The sequence below is a fragment of the Leopardus geoffroyi genome, chromosome C3 (genome assembly GCF_018350155.1).
Source record: "Leopardus geoffroyi isolate Oge1 chromosome C3, O.geoffroyi_Oge1_pat1.0, whole genome shotgun sequence".
Classification (NCBI taxonomy): Eukaryota; Metazoa; Chordata; class Mammalia; order Carnivora; family Felidae; genus Leopardus; species Leopardus geoffroyi.
Genome location: NC_059338.1, coordinates 99,102,004 through 99,119,443, shown reverse-complemented (window position 1 = coordinate 99,119,443; position 17,440 = coordinate 99,102,004). Strand labels below are relative to the sequence as shown.

Here is a 17,440-nt window from a genome sequence, read left to right as displayed (position 1 = left end):
TTGTTAAATGTATTTCCTCCTGAAACATTCCTGTGAACAGGGTTGCTAGGTAAAAGGGTATGAACAGAAATGGTTTTACAAACAAAAATAATTTTTAAACTTTTAATGCTTCCAGCTGTGTAAGTCTATACAAGTTTCACCATGGCCTCGAGCATCATGTAGTATCATTTAAAACATATTTTATTAATTTGATATGATTAAGTTGTTACCTCTAGTTTGCTTTAATTTGCTTTTCTTCTTCTTTTCCTGTTCCTTTAGGACCATGGTGAGCGGAGGTTACAGAGCTATTCTGATTGGCCTCGCAGTGTCATCCACTCGATTGGTTGTAAGAAAGTAGGCTCATTGTGAGAGAAAGAGGTGGCCTGGCATGGATGACCTGCCATTGCTGTACCTGGGAGACTTGTTCTACTCTCTGAATTTGTTCCTAACCCTGGCCACCAAGGATTTATTACAGAGCCCTGGTGGCCCCACACATGAGAATGCCCTTTTGCCAGTTGGGAGCTCTCCCAGGGAGTAAGTACCATAATATTGAAGCCATTCCCTTTTACCAGTGCAGCCTCCAATCAGAAGTGCTGTTTAAAGGGGCACCTTGTGCGGGGTGGGGGGACTGGGTGGCTCAGTTGGTTAAGTGTCCAACTGTAGCTCAGGTCATGATCTTACAGTTCATGAGTTTCAGCCTCGTGTTGGGCTCTGTGCTGACAGCTCAGAGCCTGGAGCCTGCTTCAGGTTCTGGGTCTCCCTCTTTCCCTGCTCCTCCCCTGCTCATGTTTTGTATCTCTCTGTCACTCAAAAATAAATAAACGTTAAAAAAATTAAAAATAAATAAGTAAAGGGGCACCTTGGAACCTCAAAAGACTCTATGATCAAGCAGGAAAAAGGTATAGCCATCCAAAAAAATAGGAGGGAAGGAAGTTGTCTCCCAGCCAGAGGCTGCTGGGAAAACAAAAGGCTTCTAGATAGTTCCCTCTGCCTTCAGAGCTTCTTGCAGCACCAGAGGAAATTCAGAGATACCAGTTTGATGGATGTATGCCAGTTGGTTCCGGAGGACTTTTGTCTCTGTCTTTCCTGTGCACATCTGACCCAAGCCAGTCCTCCACAGAAGGAAAGAGGCTGTTTGTTTCTCCCAGCCCTCCTCATCTTCCACATGTGCTTCTCTGCCTCATGAGTGCCCACAGCCTGAGTAAAACAGGCTAATGGCAACACAGACCAGCAGGCATTTTCACCTTGACCTTTTTCAACATGTGAACACACGAATCCAGACTAAGCTCTGGAAGAAGAAGCTGACTCCAGAAATGGCCATCCACAGCAATAAAAGCCGGGAGCCAAAGACTAGGGAGGAGCACCAAGACTTTCCGCCCCCATGTCCTGGGCCCCACCATAGAAAGTCACAGAAAAGCACAGGTTGTCTTATGTCCCTAGTGAAGGTCACAATTTGGAAGCCAGTCTTAATTCTCACTGTGACTCAGGTGAGACTGATAAACATGAAAACACATCCTTAAGCTTACAGTTCTGCTCAGAAGCAACTAGTGAAACTTATTTAGATACAGCTCTTATTTAAAAGATGGCTCCTTAAATCCAGAAGCCATGCAGCAAAGTGGGCCATATCCACCTATAGTTGCCCATCCCACAGATAAGTTCAAGACATGTGAACCACCCAATAGTCTCCTAGATCTCTTAAAAACAATGATTTCTGCCAACCTGTCAGCTCCATTCAGCCAAAAGCTCCAAGTAAAACATGGCTTACACTTGGCTTCTGTCTTCAGTCATAGTATTCTGATGCCTCCATCTGAGTCAAGCCCTATGTCCAGAGATGCATTTGGCACAGAGGATGATATGAGCAGCTTTTTCTGGGAGAGAGCTTCTTGCTAGCTCCTATTTAGGGCAAAATGCTACCATTGGCCAGTCTTGCAACAATCTACAGGCCATTCCAAAAAATCGTAGGTCCTCTCTGCAGAAGAGCTGTTGTCCACCATCATGGTGGTCCGGGACTGGCTCTGCACCAACCATAGCTTCCCACACATTGTCGGGGTCCACTGAATCTGTGAGGTCACCAGTCTGTGCTGCTGAACCTGCTGCCCTCAGTGGGAGACCTTCAGAAACTAGGCGTGGGCATGTCCCGCCATCTCCATTATCTGTTGCAGAGCTGTAAGGGTCCAAACCTTCCTAGGTTCCTGCAACTCCCTGGTTATGCCTTCACCTTATTTTACGCCCTGTTCAGGTTTTCAGTCTTGCCTAGAGTTGGGTCAGTAGCCAGACTGCTATGGTATGATTTCATTTGTTCCATCTAAGCATGATAGCAATAGTCCAAGGACTATGTTTGATAATCTGAGAATAGATATTTGTATTTTTCCCTACATCTGCTGCTCAAATTTTCCAATTTCCGCTTCTATGACATTGTCTCTTACTTTTTTTTTTTTTTTTTTTTTTTTTTTTAATTTTTGGTTCCCAGATATCCTTTGGGACTTCTTGTCAACCTCCTACTTGGCATGTACTCCAGAGGATAGGTCTTTTCCTACCATTAGTAGACCTCAAATGTGCACTCCGTAAATACTGGACATCAGTTAAAATTCATAACTGCACTCAGATTGGCATGTGTTGAAACTGGTAACATCAGTCTCCTCCCCATCACCCATCCCCAACAGACTTCACTGATAAACCATCACATTTCAAGCCCGAGTTTAATACTCTTTCAGGATCCCTAGTTCTTGAGGCATCAGAGTCCTTCTGTGTCCAGTGCACTTTTCACTAATAGCCCCAGATCCAGTTGCTCCCCTGAGGAGCAGAGAAACTCCATTCCTAGCTTTCCTTCACTCTGGGGTTCTCACTTCTCAGTTGTCTTAAGCTGAGCCTTTGTGTTTTGGTTAAACTTCCTGTTACTTCCCTTTCTCCACACTTTTAAAAGAATTTTATTCTATTTCTTAGAAAAATTTCGACAAACTAAAGAAAAATAGAAAAAAAAAAAAAAAAGGAAAACCCAAAGGTAGTTTCACCCAAACATTGCCATTTCTGTTGTTTTGAGCTATTTATAACCTGCCATGCTTCCTCTGCATACATGTTTTTCTTAGTTGTAATTTAATCTAAAAAAATTTTTAGCCTATTTTTCTTCAAATTACAAACACTTCTTATATTACTGCATTATCTTTGTTGCCCCTTTAGTGGCTACTTCCTAGCATCATTTGCTTAACATTCATTTTTCTTTTCTAACATTTATTATTAAATTATTAATAATAATGTGATAAAGATCTTTGATCCATTAGGATTAATTCCTTAGGGTAGATGACCAGACATTGATTTACTGAGTTAAAAGGTATAGATCTATATGTAGATATGCATATACTTTACATTTCATTATATTTATGTGTCTATATATAGGTGTATGTACATATGTATATAAATATAACTTTTCATGAGACATTGTCAAATGGATTTCCAAGAAAGAATTTATTTCCAAAAGGAGAATAAACATTTTATATAGTTTTATAGCCTATATTTTTCACTGAGTGTATCATGATCATTTTCTTACATATTTATTTTTTAAAGATGATTTTAAAAAGTGACCATCATATAAGTAGACTGTAATTTACTTAACTATCATATTATTTTGGGGCATTTGTTTCTACATTTTTTTCTGTTATAAATGATGTAAATAAATTTTTGTATGTGTCCTTGATTATTAGAATAAATTCTTGGAGAATTACTGAGACCTTTAATGATACTAAAGGATTAGAATACATTAAGGCTCTTAATGATACTAAAAATGATACTAAATAATAATTATAATGATACTAAATTGGCCTTCAAAAAGATTGAAACAATTCTTACTCCCAAGAATGAGTGGACATATTTCACTGCATTCAATTCAGAGAATTTTAATTTTTTTCTTGCCAGTGGGATAAGTGAAATTATCATTGTGTTACTGACTATAGGAGACTGAAGTTAATAGCTTAGTGGTTATACTATTTTTTAATTTATTTTTATTTTATTTTATTTTATTGAGAGAGAGGGAGAGTGTGAGCAAGCAAGAAAGGCAGAAGGAGAAGGAAAGAAAGAATCTTAAGCAGGCTCTTACCTCAGTGTAGAGTCCAACGTGGGGCTCAATCCCATGACCCTGAGATCATGACCTGAGCTGAAATCAAGAGTTGGATGCTTAACTGACTAAGCCACCCAGCTGCCCCAGAGGTTATGTTATTACTTTAAAATTTTTGCTCATGTCTCTTTTCACTTTAAAATAGCGTTTTGTTTTTGTTTTTCTTATTTCTTATTGTTATAACATGCAGCCAGTTAAAAGCATATGAGCGTGCAAATTTAATTGGACCCTAAATACAATTGTCTAAGTAGCTGACTGTCCTCCATGTTATTTGCCTTGTTTGCTGCAACCTGTCAGGTACAGTGGTTCATTCAAATTAGAGAACTGATAATACTTATGGCTTTAGGGGGGGCATAAAGTAACTCAGAGCATGCTACAGAGCAGAAGAAAATACAAGAAAAAGAATAAACTATTTTTAAAAACAGAACCAGAATTGTTTTCCTGGTTGGAGATATTTGGTGGTTTTCACATATGTAAAAACTGCATTCATCACTATGGAAGATTCTCCCTTCAGGAAGTTTAGGTGAGAGGCTCCAAATTGCATTTGGGAGGTTCTAGGGTAAATAATATGAATGGAGTGAGAGCAAGAGAAGCTAAGGCAGTGCTTACTGTCAATATAGTGCAAATTTTAATTGTGTGTCACAGTGGGTTTTGGTTCTTTTATGCCCAGGACCCAGTCCCGGTTCTCCAACTTACTGCTAAAAAGGGGTAACTTGAACATGCCTGGTTAGCTGCGGATGCTAGTGCCAGGGCAAGCTCTCAGAAAGCAGCAATAGTAGTACCAGCCAGATCACCATTGGTCTGCCAATTTTTTTATTTGTTATTTTTTTATATGCCAGGATCATGCAACCCAAGAAAGTCTCCTGTTGTATTCTGTGATATTTCCTTGTTCACCCCTGTAGGCATTTTGGAACTTCAGGTGTTCTGCTACCATCAGCAGATATGCTGCTCTGGACTTAGGGAAACACTGAGAAGCACCAGTGGGCCACCTTGAAGATGTCATTGCTGTGAATTCATGACACATGTCACAGATGTCTCTTGCAAGGCTTGCTGATTCCTGGATGCCATACCAAGAATCTTGCTCAGTCTGTGGATGAGCTGTGAGGCAAAGAGCAAGAGAGTTTGTCATTAAATGATTGAACTTCATTGGGTTTACTTGGAGGATAAGCGCCCTCAAGTCAGCCTCTGCCAATAGATCATGGAGATAAAGCCCTTTAAAGAAACATCTTACATTACTTATTGTTTCTACTCATCCTAGAAGTGTTTGTCTCCTAAAAGTATGGTCTTTTGGCTTAGGCCTAAGGGATTGGAGACAAAATTTTATATACTAGGAGACTTAAATTTTCTCTTCGTGTAGTTTTTTTTTCCCATCGATACATGTTAGGAATGTTATACAAATAACAGGTAAAATTTTAAGCAGAATAAGTACCTAAACCTAAATATTTGTATGGAGGCTCGGCTGAGGAGAACTTTTCCTCAGTGCATTAAACAGGATGATATTGTTTAATGCACACAAGTTTAAAACTAGATGTGGCTATTGCTTAAATGGCTGTAGTGAGAAGGGGATCTTCTTCTTTTTTAAAAATATTTATTTATTTTTGGGAGAGTGCAAACAGGGGAGGGGCAGAGAGAGAGGGACAGAGGATCCAAAGCGGGTTCTCTGCTGACAGGCTGACAGCAGTGAGCCCGATGTGGGCTTGAACTCACGAACCGTGAGATCATGACCTGAGCTAAAGTCCAATGCTCAATGGACTGAGTGAGCCACGCAGGTGCCCCAGAAGGGGGCCTTTTATGAGCAATTGTTTTCTAACTCCTTTTACTCTGGAATGTAGGAAAGAACCCCTATTTTACAGATTAGTAAGGTAAAATCAGTCAAGTTAAGCTGCTTTTCCAGAGACATGTAGCTACTAAGTGACTTACCTGAGATTTGATTCCAGATATACTTGGCTCCAAATTTATCTCAAGTAGATTTGGCTCCCTTCTAGGTGCACAAAAGCATACAGTGTCCAGTAACTAGGCAGAAAGAGGACTTTTAGTGAGGGTCAGTGACAAACTAGAGGGCAGCTTGTGAGGCCCAGAAACCCTTACTCCTCCCCCATCCGACTGCCCAGGTGATACACAAATTTCACCTTTATCTAGATGCCCCTAGGGAAGGGAAGTTTAGTAGAGGGGAGAAATAGCCCCGAGAGGGAGTTTCAACTCTGACTTGAGAGAGTATTTACAGAAGAAAAAAACTGCTTTAAATGGGAAGACACTGAGTTATTTTACTAGGTAAATTTACATTTTCAGTAGAATAGGTTAGAAGGTAAGATAGATTCAGACGAAAACTAGAGCTAGATATTTCTTTCCTATGTATGAGTTCTAGTGCATAAATTTCAACCTCACTATAAATGTGTGTTATATGTGCTTTTCAAGTAGCTGGAAACTGTATTTATTCTGGTTGAATAATATATCTTGACAATAATAATTTTTCTTATGAACCTAAGACTCATAATTCCATCTGCCCCCTCTACATATTCTGCTGGAACTTTCCATATATCAGAAATTCAACACGTCTAGCAGTGAAGTTATTATTTCTACCTCAACTGGCCTTTTCCTTGTAGGCATTATCTTGATAAGTTGCATTTAGGTAGGGTTGAAACACTGTTTATTTTGAGCCAGAGCAAGTGCACAAACACAGCAAGGGCACTAAGAGAGGGCTCTGGAGACAGAATCCCAAGCAGGCTCCACCCTGTCAGCACACAGCCTGATGCAGGGCTCCATCTCATGAACCATGAGGTCATGACCTGAGCCAAAATCAAGAGTTGGGCACTTAACCGACTGAGTCACCCAGGTGCCCCTCTGATCCTTTTTAAAAAAAATTGAGACTCAATTGACATATAACATTACTACAGCTTCAGGCATATAATATAATGATTCAATATTTGTACCTATTGCAATATTGCCTGATCTAAACTCGACTCATTATTGCCCGATCTTATCATTCTCAAAGAAAATCTGAGATGAATGAATACAAATATGTATTCCTGAAGTTATTATGAACTCAAAATCAATTTTAATGTACCAGGTAGAACTGTTTGTCTTTTCAAATAATCCGTATCTTAAGTGACTCTTTCAAATGTATTGTTTATAATTTTATACTTTGTTAATTGAGAGAAAAATATTTAGTAGTTCATCTCATGTATGTCTGTCTTGATTTTGCTGCACACCTGTTAGTACTTCCTGGCTCCTTAGGAAATGCCAACACATACCTTTCCAAACACACTTCTGGATTTTCCTACTGAAAGTAAGTGTGTTTTTAGTTCTTCTTTTCTTTAATTAAGTCTCTATAACGCAGTGCTGAAGAGTATGGGCTTTGAGTCAATCATTCTTACCTCAGTCACTTTACTTTCTAAAGCTGAGAAAATGGATACATTTTTATTTTTCTGAGTTGATTTCCTCAGGGTTGTCATGCAGATCAGATGAGCCAACACATGCCAAGCAGTTTGTAGGATGCTGAGCACAGAGTGACACAAATACAGCTATCAGTTATACCTCTTTTGAATTATAACTAACTGGAAAATCTGAATGGTTTGTTCTCTATCAAAACCAAATAGAAAGGATCCTGGGCAGAGTATTTATGGGTGAACATTTAATTCTATGTTCTCAGTTTTCTTGCCTCTGACTTGGAATAAAATGAAATAACCTAAATCTGATGTCAACATAGAAAAAATTGTGATCATTGAATGATCACTGAATGTTAGAGCTGGAAGTTCCATTACAATTGATCTAGGACAATCTCTTTTCCTTAAAAATAAAGCATCTGAGACAGAGAGGTAAAACAAATTGTTCATGGTTATACACTAAGGAATAGCAAGGTAAGAAGCTCCCTTTTGGGTCATTCTCGTAAAGAAACATGACTCACAACTTTTTTCCTCTTTAACCTACGATTGCAGCACACTTATCTAGTAGAGGAAACTATGTTTTTCAAATGAGTTGGTATCTATACAATATCTATGCAATATTTAAAATATTAAGGACTCATAAAGGTAAATGAAATATTTTACAGAACACAACTCCACAACTAATTTATTTATATTCTTTATTTCCTAATACAATGGAGGTGTATCAGGTTGGATGAGTTTATCTGTAACTAGCTTGACTCTGATTAATTTATATGGTACCCAGTTTAAGCACTCCCACTCTCTGCTCTCTGAGGGCTTAGTGTCAGGAACAGAGGCTGGCATTAAAGTCAGAGCAGATGTGCGATCACTTCCTCCCCTCTAGCTTGGCTTGAGCTGCTCGTATAATCACTAGTCTACTGTAACGCTCAATTTTTGGATCACTGCCTTAAAAAGTAATAGCATTCTGAATGAGACTCTGGTTCAGAAATCCTTTCCCAGATGGTGTTATCCTTCTTGTATTTCCTTGACTGGAAATTCTGGGAGGAGCAGACAGGTTGGGTGGGCGTGTAGTTAATATAATTCCTCTTCTTTGTGTGGAATTTGCTCTGTCCATAAGGAAGTCTGCCTATTGGTAACTTACATCTTGTACATAACATTTGTTATGTGGGTCCAACCTTATTTCCTTTTCTGGGTGTATAATACCTATTTCTCAACAGGGGTGGCTATTCATTGTGTGTGTTCTTTTTATTTTTCTGAGTCTCCCAGGAAAGTTTAAGCAAGCAGCAAATTCTGAAATAGGTTTTACCAAAGTTTAAACATGTTAATGGTTCACAGCATCTTAACTTGGTGGAGCAATGTTTTTTCATTCTAGCTGAGTGGATTCTGAGGAGTCTTCTTAGAGTTTTCAGTTTGACTCCTCTGTTGTCATTTGACATTGCTATTTCTATTTATTATGCTTTAAAAGAGAAAGGGATGCAAATTCATGACAGAAACTGTGGACAGTACTCTGGAGAAGCCACACAAAGTCATATAAAAGCCAAAATGATGAGTTGTAAACAGGGCATTAAAAAACCTAAGAGTAAGCCTATTTGAAGTAGGGACAGAATGAAGACATGTTTTAGCCATTTTAATTTATGAAGAAAATCCTGCCACTTTCACATTGGAAGGTGGTTCAAATAACGTGGAAATAGATGAAGGTCACTCATTTGAACAATAAGAATAGTCAAATTTTTGAGAGAAAGATGCACTAGGATTTTTTTTTAAACCATATTCTGTTCCAGTAGGAACTAGCTTGTTTCCATCTTGATGAAGTTCCCCCAACGTTTTACTGAGTTTCTTCTATAGCAGGAACTCTGGATCAGAAATGAGATCAGATTTTTAAGTTGCCACTAAGTGAACATCATTTAGCATTTTCATTCTTCTAAGAGAGCTCATCAAGTAATTGCCCTCTAATAGCAGGCGAGCAGGATGACGAACAGGATAAGGCATCATGAAGCTAATGAAACTTTAAAATGGTCTCCATTTTCCATCGATTGGGAAAAGCATATTAGAGCAATGACACACACCATAGAAAATGACACACCTCTGAAAAGACCTGCAGAAAGCAAGATGTGTCTTCTGGTTTCCCAAAGCATGGCAGTGGCTTGACTTGACAAATTCAAAGGCCAAAAGTCAGAAATTAAGATCCCTGTAACTGAAAAGAACGGAGCTTGTCTTTAAGTAAGCATCTGCATAAAGATGTCTATGAAACTTTCACTAAAGCTATCTCCTTTTAGGTACTGTATCAAGACTACATATTTCTGAATCTTTCCCAGATGAATTTTCTTAACTCTAACTTCTAGTCCTAAAAAATACTTAAGTTTTTTTATTAACTTGTTTTATTGTTTTTTAAATTTACATTCAAATTAGTTAGCATATACTGCAACGATGATTTCAGGAGTAGATTCCTTAGTGCCCCTTACCCATTTAGCCCATCCCCCCTCCCACAACCCCTCCAGTAACCCTCAGTTTGTTCTCCATATTTATGAGTCTCTTCTGTTTTGTCCCCCTCCCTGTTTTTATATTATTTTTGTTTCCCTTCTCTTATGTTCATCTGTTTTGTCTCTTAAAATCCTCATATGAGTGAAGTCATATGATTTTTGTCTTTCTCTGACTGACTAATTTCACTTAGCATAATACCCTCCAGTTCCATCCATGTAGTTGCAAATGGCAAGGTTTCATTCTTTTTGATTGCCGAGTAATACTCCATTGTATATATATACCACATCTTCTGTATCCATTCATCCGTCGATGGACATTCGGGCTCTTTCCATACTTTGGCTATTGTTTATAGTGCTGCTATAAACATGGGAGTGCATGTGTCCCTTCAAAACAGCACACCTGTATCCCTTGGATAATGCCTAGTAGTGCAATCGCTGGGTGTAGGGTAGTTCTATTTTTAGTTTTTCGAGGAACCTCCATACTGTTCTCCAGAGTGGCTGCACCAGCTCTCATTCCCAACAATGCAAAAGAGATCCTCTATCTCTGCATCCTCGCTAACATCTGTTGTTGCCTGGGTTGTTAATGTTAGCCATTCTGACGGGTGTAAGGTGGTATCTTATTGTGGTTTTGATTTGTATTTGCCTGATGATGAGTGATGTTGAACATTTTTTCATGCGCCGGTTGGCCATCTGGATGTCTTCTTTGGAGAAATGTCTATTCGTGTCTTTTGCCCATTTCTTCAATGGATTATTTGTTTTCTGGGTGTTGAGTTTGATAAGTTCTTTAGAGATTTTGGATACTAACCCTTCATCTGATATGTCATTTGCAAATATCTTCTCCTATTCTGTTGGTTGCCTTTTAGTTTTCCTGATTGTTTCCTTTGCTGTGCAGAAGCTTTTTATTTTGAGGTCCCAGTAGTTCATTCTTGCTTTTGTTTCCCTTTCCTCTGGAGACGTGTTAAGTAAGAAGTTGCTGTGGCCAAGATCAAAGAGATTTTTGTCTGCTTTCTCCTCAAGGATTTTGATGGCTTCTTGTCTTACATTTAGGTCTTTCATCCATTTTGAGTTTATTTTTGTGCATGGTGTAAGAAAGTGGTCCAAGTTCATTTTTTCTGCATGTCACTGTCCATTTTTCTCAGCACCACTTGCTGAAGGGACTGTCTTTGTTCCATTGGATATTCTTTCCTGCTTTGTCAAAGATTAGTTGGCCATACGTTTGTGTGTCCATTTCTGGGTTCTCCATTCTGTTCCATTGATCTGAGTGTCTATTCTTGTGCCAGTACCATACTGTCTTGATGATTACAGCTTTGTAGTATAGCTTGAAGTCTGGGATTGTGATGCCTCCAGCTTTGGTTTTCTCTTTCAAGATCGCTTTGTCTATTTGGGGTCTTTTCTGGTTCCATACAAATTTTAGGATTATTTGTTCTAGCTCTGTGAAGAATGTTGGTGTTATTCTGATAGGGATTGCATTGAATATGTAGATTGCTTTGGGTATTATCAACATTTTAACAATATTTGTTCTTCCTATCCAGGAGCATGGAATCTTTTTCCATTTGTTTGTGTTTTCTTCAATTTCTTTCATAAGCTTTCTATAGTTTTCAGTGTATAGATTTTTCACCTCTTTGGTTAGATTTATTCCTAGGTATTTTATGATTTTTTGTGCAACTGTAAATGGGATCGATTCTTTGATTTCTCTGTCACTTCATTTTCTTTCTGTCCCTTCACTGGTATATAGGAATGCAACTGATTTCTGTGCGTTGATTTTATATCCTGCAACTTTGCTGAATTCATGAATCAATTATAGCAGTTTTTTTGGTGGAATCTTTTGGGTTTTCCATATACAGTATTATGTCATCTGAGAAGAGTAAAAGTTTGACCTCCTTCTGGCCAATTTGGATGTCTTTTATTTCTTTGTGTTGTCTGATTGCAGAGGCTAAGACTTCCAATACTATGTTGAATAACAGTAGTGAGAGTGAACATCCCTGTCTTATTCCTGACCTTAGGGGGAAAGCTCTCAGTTTCTCCCCATTGAGGATGATATTAGCGTTGGGTAGTTCATATATGGCTTTTATGATCTCGAGGTATGCTCTTTCTATCCCTACTTTCTTGAGGGTTTTTATCAAGAAAGGATGCTGTATTTTGTCAAATGCTTTGTCTGCATCTATTGAGAAGATCATATGGTTTTTGTCCTTTCTTTTATTGATGTGATGAACCACATTAATTGTTTTGTGGATATTGAACCAGCTCTGCATCCCAGGTATAAATCCCACTTGGTCATGGTGAATAATTTTTTTAACGTATTGTTGGAACCAGTTGGCTAATATCTTGTTGAGGATTTTTACATCCATGTTCATCAGGGAAATTGGTCCATAGTTCCCCTTTTTAGTGGGGTCTCTGTCTGGTTTTGGAATTGAGGTAATGCTGGCTTCATAGACAGAGTTTGGAAATTTTCCTTTGGTTTCTATTTTTTGGCACAGCTTCAAGAGCATACATGTTAACTCTTCCGTAAATGTTTGGTAGAATTCCCCTGGAAGGCCATCTGGCCCTGGACTCTTGTTTTTTGGCAGATTTTTGATTACTAATTCTATTTCCTTACTGGTTATGGGTATGTTCAAATTTTCTTTTTCTTCCTGTTTCAGTTTTGGTAGTGTATATATTTCTAGGAATTTGTCCATTTCTTCCAGATTGTCCATTTTATTGGCATATAATTGTTCATAATATTCTCTTATTATTGTTTTTATTTTTGTTGTGTTGGTTGTGATCTCTCCTCTTTCATTCTTGATTTTATTTATTTGGGTCCTTTCCTTTTTCTTTTTGATCAGACTGGCTAGTGGTTTATCAATTTTGTTAATTATTTCAAAGAACCAGCTTCTGGTTTGTTCTACTGTGTTTTTGGTTTTGATAGCATTAATTTCTGCTCTAATCTTAATTATTTCCTGTCTTCTGCTGGTTTGGGGTTTTATTTGCTGTTCTTTTTCCAGCTCCTTAAGGCATAAGGTTAGGTTGTGTATCTTAGATAGATACTTTCTTTAGGAAGGCCTGGATTGCTATATACTTTCCTCTTATTACCACCTTTGCTGCGTCCCAAGGGTTTTGGGTTGTGGTGTTATCATTTTCTTTTCTTTTTTTTTTTAATGTTTATTCATTTTTGAGAGACAGAGAGAGACAGAGCATGAGTGGGAAGGGGCAGAGAGAGGGAGACACAGAATCTGAAGCAGGCTCCAGGCTCTGAGCTTTCAGCACAGAACCCAAAGCAGGGTTCGAACTCACGAACTGCAAGATCATGACCTGAGCTGAAGTCAGACACTCAACCGACTGAGCCACTCAGGTGCCCTTGGTATTAACATTTTCATTGACTTCCATATACTTTTTAATTTCATCTTTAACTTCTTGGTTAGCCCATTCATTCTTTTTTTTTTTTTTTTTAATTTTTTTTTTTCAACGTTTATTTATTTTTGGGACAGAGAAAGACAGAGCATGAACGGGGGAGGGGCAGAGAGAGAGGGAGACACAGAATCGGAAACAGGCTCCAGGCTCCGAGCCATCAGCCCAGAGCCTGACGCAGGGCTCGAACTCACGGACCGCGAGATCGTGACCTGGCTGAAGTCGGACGCTTAACCGACTGCGTCACCCAGGCGCCCCCCCCCATTCATTCTTTAGTAGGATGTTCTTCAGTCTCCAATATTTTTTACCTTTCCAAATTTTTTCTTGTGGTAGATTTCGAGTTTCATAGCATTGTGATCTGAAAATATGCATGGTATGATCTCTATCTTTTTGTACTTAATTAGGGTTGATTTGTGTCCCAGTATATGGTCTATTCTGGAGAACGTTCCATGTGCACTGGAGAAAAATGTATATTCTGCTGCTTTAGGATGAAATGTTCTGACTATATCTGTTAAGTCCATCTGGTCCAGTGTGTCATTCAAAGCCATTGTTTCCTTATTGATTTTTTGATTAGATGATCTGTCCATTGCTGTGAGTGGGGTGTTGAAGTCTCCTGCTATTATGGTATTACTATCAATGAGTTTCTTTACATTTGTGATTAATTGATTTATATATTTGGGTGCCACCACATTTGGCGCATAAATGTTTACAATTGTTAGGTCTTCTTTGTGGATAGACCCCTTGATTGTGATATAATGCCCTTCTGCATCTCTTGATACAGTCTTTATTTTAAAGTCTAGATTGTCTGATATAAGTATGGCTACTCTGGCTTTCTTTTGTTGACCATTAGCATGATAGATGGTTCTCCATCCCCTTACTTTCAATGTGAAGGTGTCTTTAGGTCTAAAGTGGGTCTCTTGTCAACAGCATATAGATGGATCTTGTTTTCTTATCCATTCTGTAACCCTATGTCTTTTGATTGGAGCATTGAGTCCATTGACATTTAGAGTGAGTACTGAAAGATATGAATTTATTGCCATGATGTTGCTTGTAGAGTTGGAGTTTCTGGTGGTGTTTTCTGGTACTTTCTAACATTTGTTGCTTTTGGTCTTTATTTATTTGTTTTTTATTTTTATTTCTTTTCATCTTTTCACCCCTCAGAGAGTCCCCCATAAAATTTCTTGCAAGGCTGATTTAGTGGTCACAAACTCCTTTAATTTTTGTTTGTCTGGGAAACTTTTAATCTCTCCTTCTATTTTGAATGACAGCCTTGCTGGATAAAGAATTCTTGGCTGCATATTTTTCTGATTCAGCACATTGAATATATCCTGCCACTCTTTTCTGGCCTGCCAAGTTTCTGTGGATAGTCCTGCTGCAAACCTGATCTGTCTTCCCTTGTAGGTTAGGGACTTTTTTTCCTTTGCTGCTTTCATGATTCTCTCCTTGCCTGAGTATTTTGTGAATTTGACTATGATATGCCTTGTTGATGGTCGGTTTTTGTTGAATCTAATGGGGGTCTTCTGTGCTTCCTGGATTTTGATGTCTGTGTCTTTCCCCAGGTTAAGAAAGTTTTCCACTATGATTTGCTCACATAACCCTTCTACCCCTATTTCTCTCTCTTCCTCTTCTGGGACCCCTATGATTCTGATGTTGTTCCTTTTTAATGAGTCACCGATTTCTCTAATTCTTAAATAGTGCTCTTTTGCCTTAATTTCCCTCTTTTCTTCTGCTTCATTATTCTCTATAAGTTTATCCTCTACGTCACTGATTGTCTGTTCTGCCTCATCCATCCTTGCCGCCGCTGCATACATCCATGATTGCAGCTCAGTTATAGCATTTTTAACTTCATTTTTACTATTTTTACTTTTTTTTTTATCTCTGCAGAAAGGGATTCTAATCTATTTTTGACTCCAGCTAGTATTCTTATTATCGTGATTCTAAATTCTGGTTCAGACATCTTGTTTGTATCTGCGTTGGTTAAATCCCTGGCTGTCGTTTCTTCGTGCTCTTTCTTTTGGGGTGAATTCCTTTGTTTTGCCATTTGGAAGGGAGAAAAGGAATTAATGAGGTAGAAAAATAAAAATTAAAAAATATTAAAATTAAAAAATATTAGAATTAAAAAACTTAAAAAACACACACACACATACAAATCTAATAAATGATGCTAGATCCTAGATGTGTTTTGGTCTGGGTGTTGAAAGTAGTTTGACAGTTAGAGAGAAAAAGGGGGGGAAAGGAAGTCATTTGAGAATTTGAAAAAACGAATACACTAAAGTAGACTAAAATGAGATGATGGGAGTAAAATAGAATTTGAAAAAAATTTACACAGAAGTAAAGAATACAGCAGGAAAAAAGTAAAGAAAAATATTTTTAATAAAAATTAAAAATAAAAGTGAATTTTTTCTCTTTCTGTATTCAAGAAAAAGAAAAGAAATGAAAAATAAAAGAGGAAAAAAAAGAAATCCTTTGAAAATTTGAAAAAGTGAATACAGTGTAGTGGACTAAAATAAAATGATGGAAGTAAAATAGAATTTTTAAAAATTTACATAAAAGCAAATAATATAGTGAAAAAATTAAAGAAAAATATTTTTAATAGAAATTGAAAGTAAAAATGATGTTTTTCACTTTCTGCATTCAAGAAAAACAAAAGAAACAAAAAAGAAAAAGAAAAAAGAAAACAAGGAAATCGTTTGAACATTTGAAAAGGTAAATACACTGAAGTAGACTAAAATAGAATGATGGAAGTAAGATAGAATTTGAAAAAAATTACACAAAATTAAAAAATATAGTAAAAAAATTAAAAATATTTTTAAATAAAAATTGAAAATACAAATGAATTTTTATGTACTCAAGAAAATAGTGTAAAAGAGAAAAAAAAGAAAAAAATAAAGAAAATTGAATAGATGGACCTGCTAATGGATTGAAATAGGACTGAAATTACTTCGTTTTCCCCTAGAAGTCAGACTATGTAGAGCTTTATAGTCCATAAACTAAGTAGGCGGTGAGACCTGTGTTCTTGAAGAGCGAGGTTGGCCCACTTGGGCGGGGCTCAGTGTAACAGCTCCGTTCTCCACTAGATGGCGCTGCTAGCCCACTGGGGTGGACTGCTGCAGAGCTTGTAGGTGCGTATGCGCATGTGCAGGAATGGTGAAAATGTCGTCACCCAGTTGCCCAGTCTCTAGTATGGGAACTCCTTTCTCTCAGATCAACAATTGTGCACCCGTTCTCTGTCTTCAGCTTTTGTCCACACCCCGCTTCTTCACTATCCGTGACCAAGCCCCAGGTAGTACCCCTCTCCCGAGTCTTGTCTTAGATGCGGCTATTTTTCCCGGCCCCCTACTTCTGAAGGACTGCGCCTTTGACCCGTTCCGCCCCTCTGTGGGAGGGTCTCACCAAGCAATGGCCGAATGCAGGCTGCACCTAGGAACGCCTGCTGGACCCTGCTGCTGCCATTGAGACTGCGGCCAGGTGCCAGCCTGCCCCAGAAAAAGTTCGTGAGATATTGTAGCAGCAGCTTTTCAGGGATTATGGAAAATCACAATGCGCATCTGGCACCAGGCTTCACACTTAACGACCTTGTTCCAGCACCAGCGAATGTGGCCGTTTTCTGGGGTCTACTGGGACCAGGTGGCTACAGTCTCTACAAAATGCCCTTCCAGCAGTGGAACTTCTTTTCCCCGTGCGGCTCGAGAACCTCCCGGACCCCACTCTGCTCCTGGGGATTCGCCCTTCCCACCAGAGCACGGCCAGGTATCGAGCTGCGGAGCTGCAGACTTTGCGCTCCCCTTGTTTACAGTCTTGAAATTTAAACCCTCTCCTTTCTCCTTTCTCCCTTTTTAGTTTAGTCCCTGCGGCTGTTTCCAACTTTCCACTTTCTCTCCAGCTGCTTTTGGGGAGGGGTGCTTTTCCCGTATTCTCCCCCGCCCAGTCTCCGTCCTCTCTCCGCCTGCAAAGGCAGCTCCCTGCCACCGCCAGCTTCTCTCTCCCCAAGTTCACCTCTCTGCGCCACATACCTGCTGAATTCTGTGGTTCAGGTTGTGCAAATTGTTGTGTTAATCCTCCAATCAGTTTTCTAGGTGTGTAGGATGGTTTAGTGTTGGTCTGGC

The 17,440-nt window shown here is 38.7% G+C and overlaps 1 long non-coding RNA gene across 2 annotated transcripts; it reads right to left on the bottom strand.

Annotated features, from left to right (window-relative positions):
• Positions 1–4,203: 4,203 nt before the first annotated feature.
• On the bottom strand, positions 4,204–17,396 carry LOC123585578. Of its 2 annotated transcripts, XR_006706294.1 has the most exons (5): positions 17,348–17,396; positions 9,554–9,664; positions 7,462–7,582; positions 6,008–6,100; positions 4,204–5,174 (listed from the first exon to the last, which is right to left on the bottom strand). It is a non-coding gene; the product is annotated as an uncharacterized LOC123585578 (long non-coding RNA). The 2 variants fall into 2 exon arrangements; XR_006706293.1 differs by having other exon boundaries at positions 7,462–9,664.
• Positions 17,397–17,440: the final 44 nt, after the last annotated feature.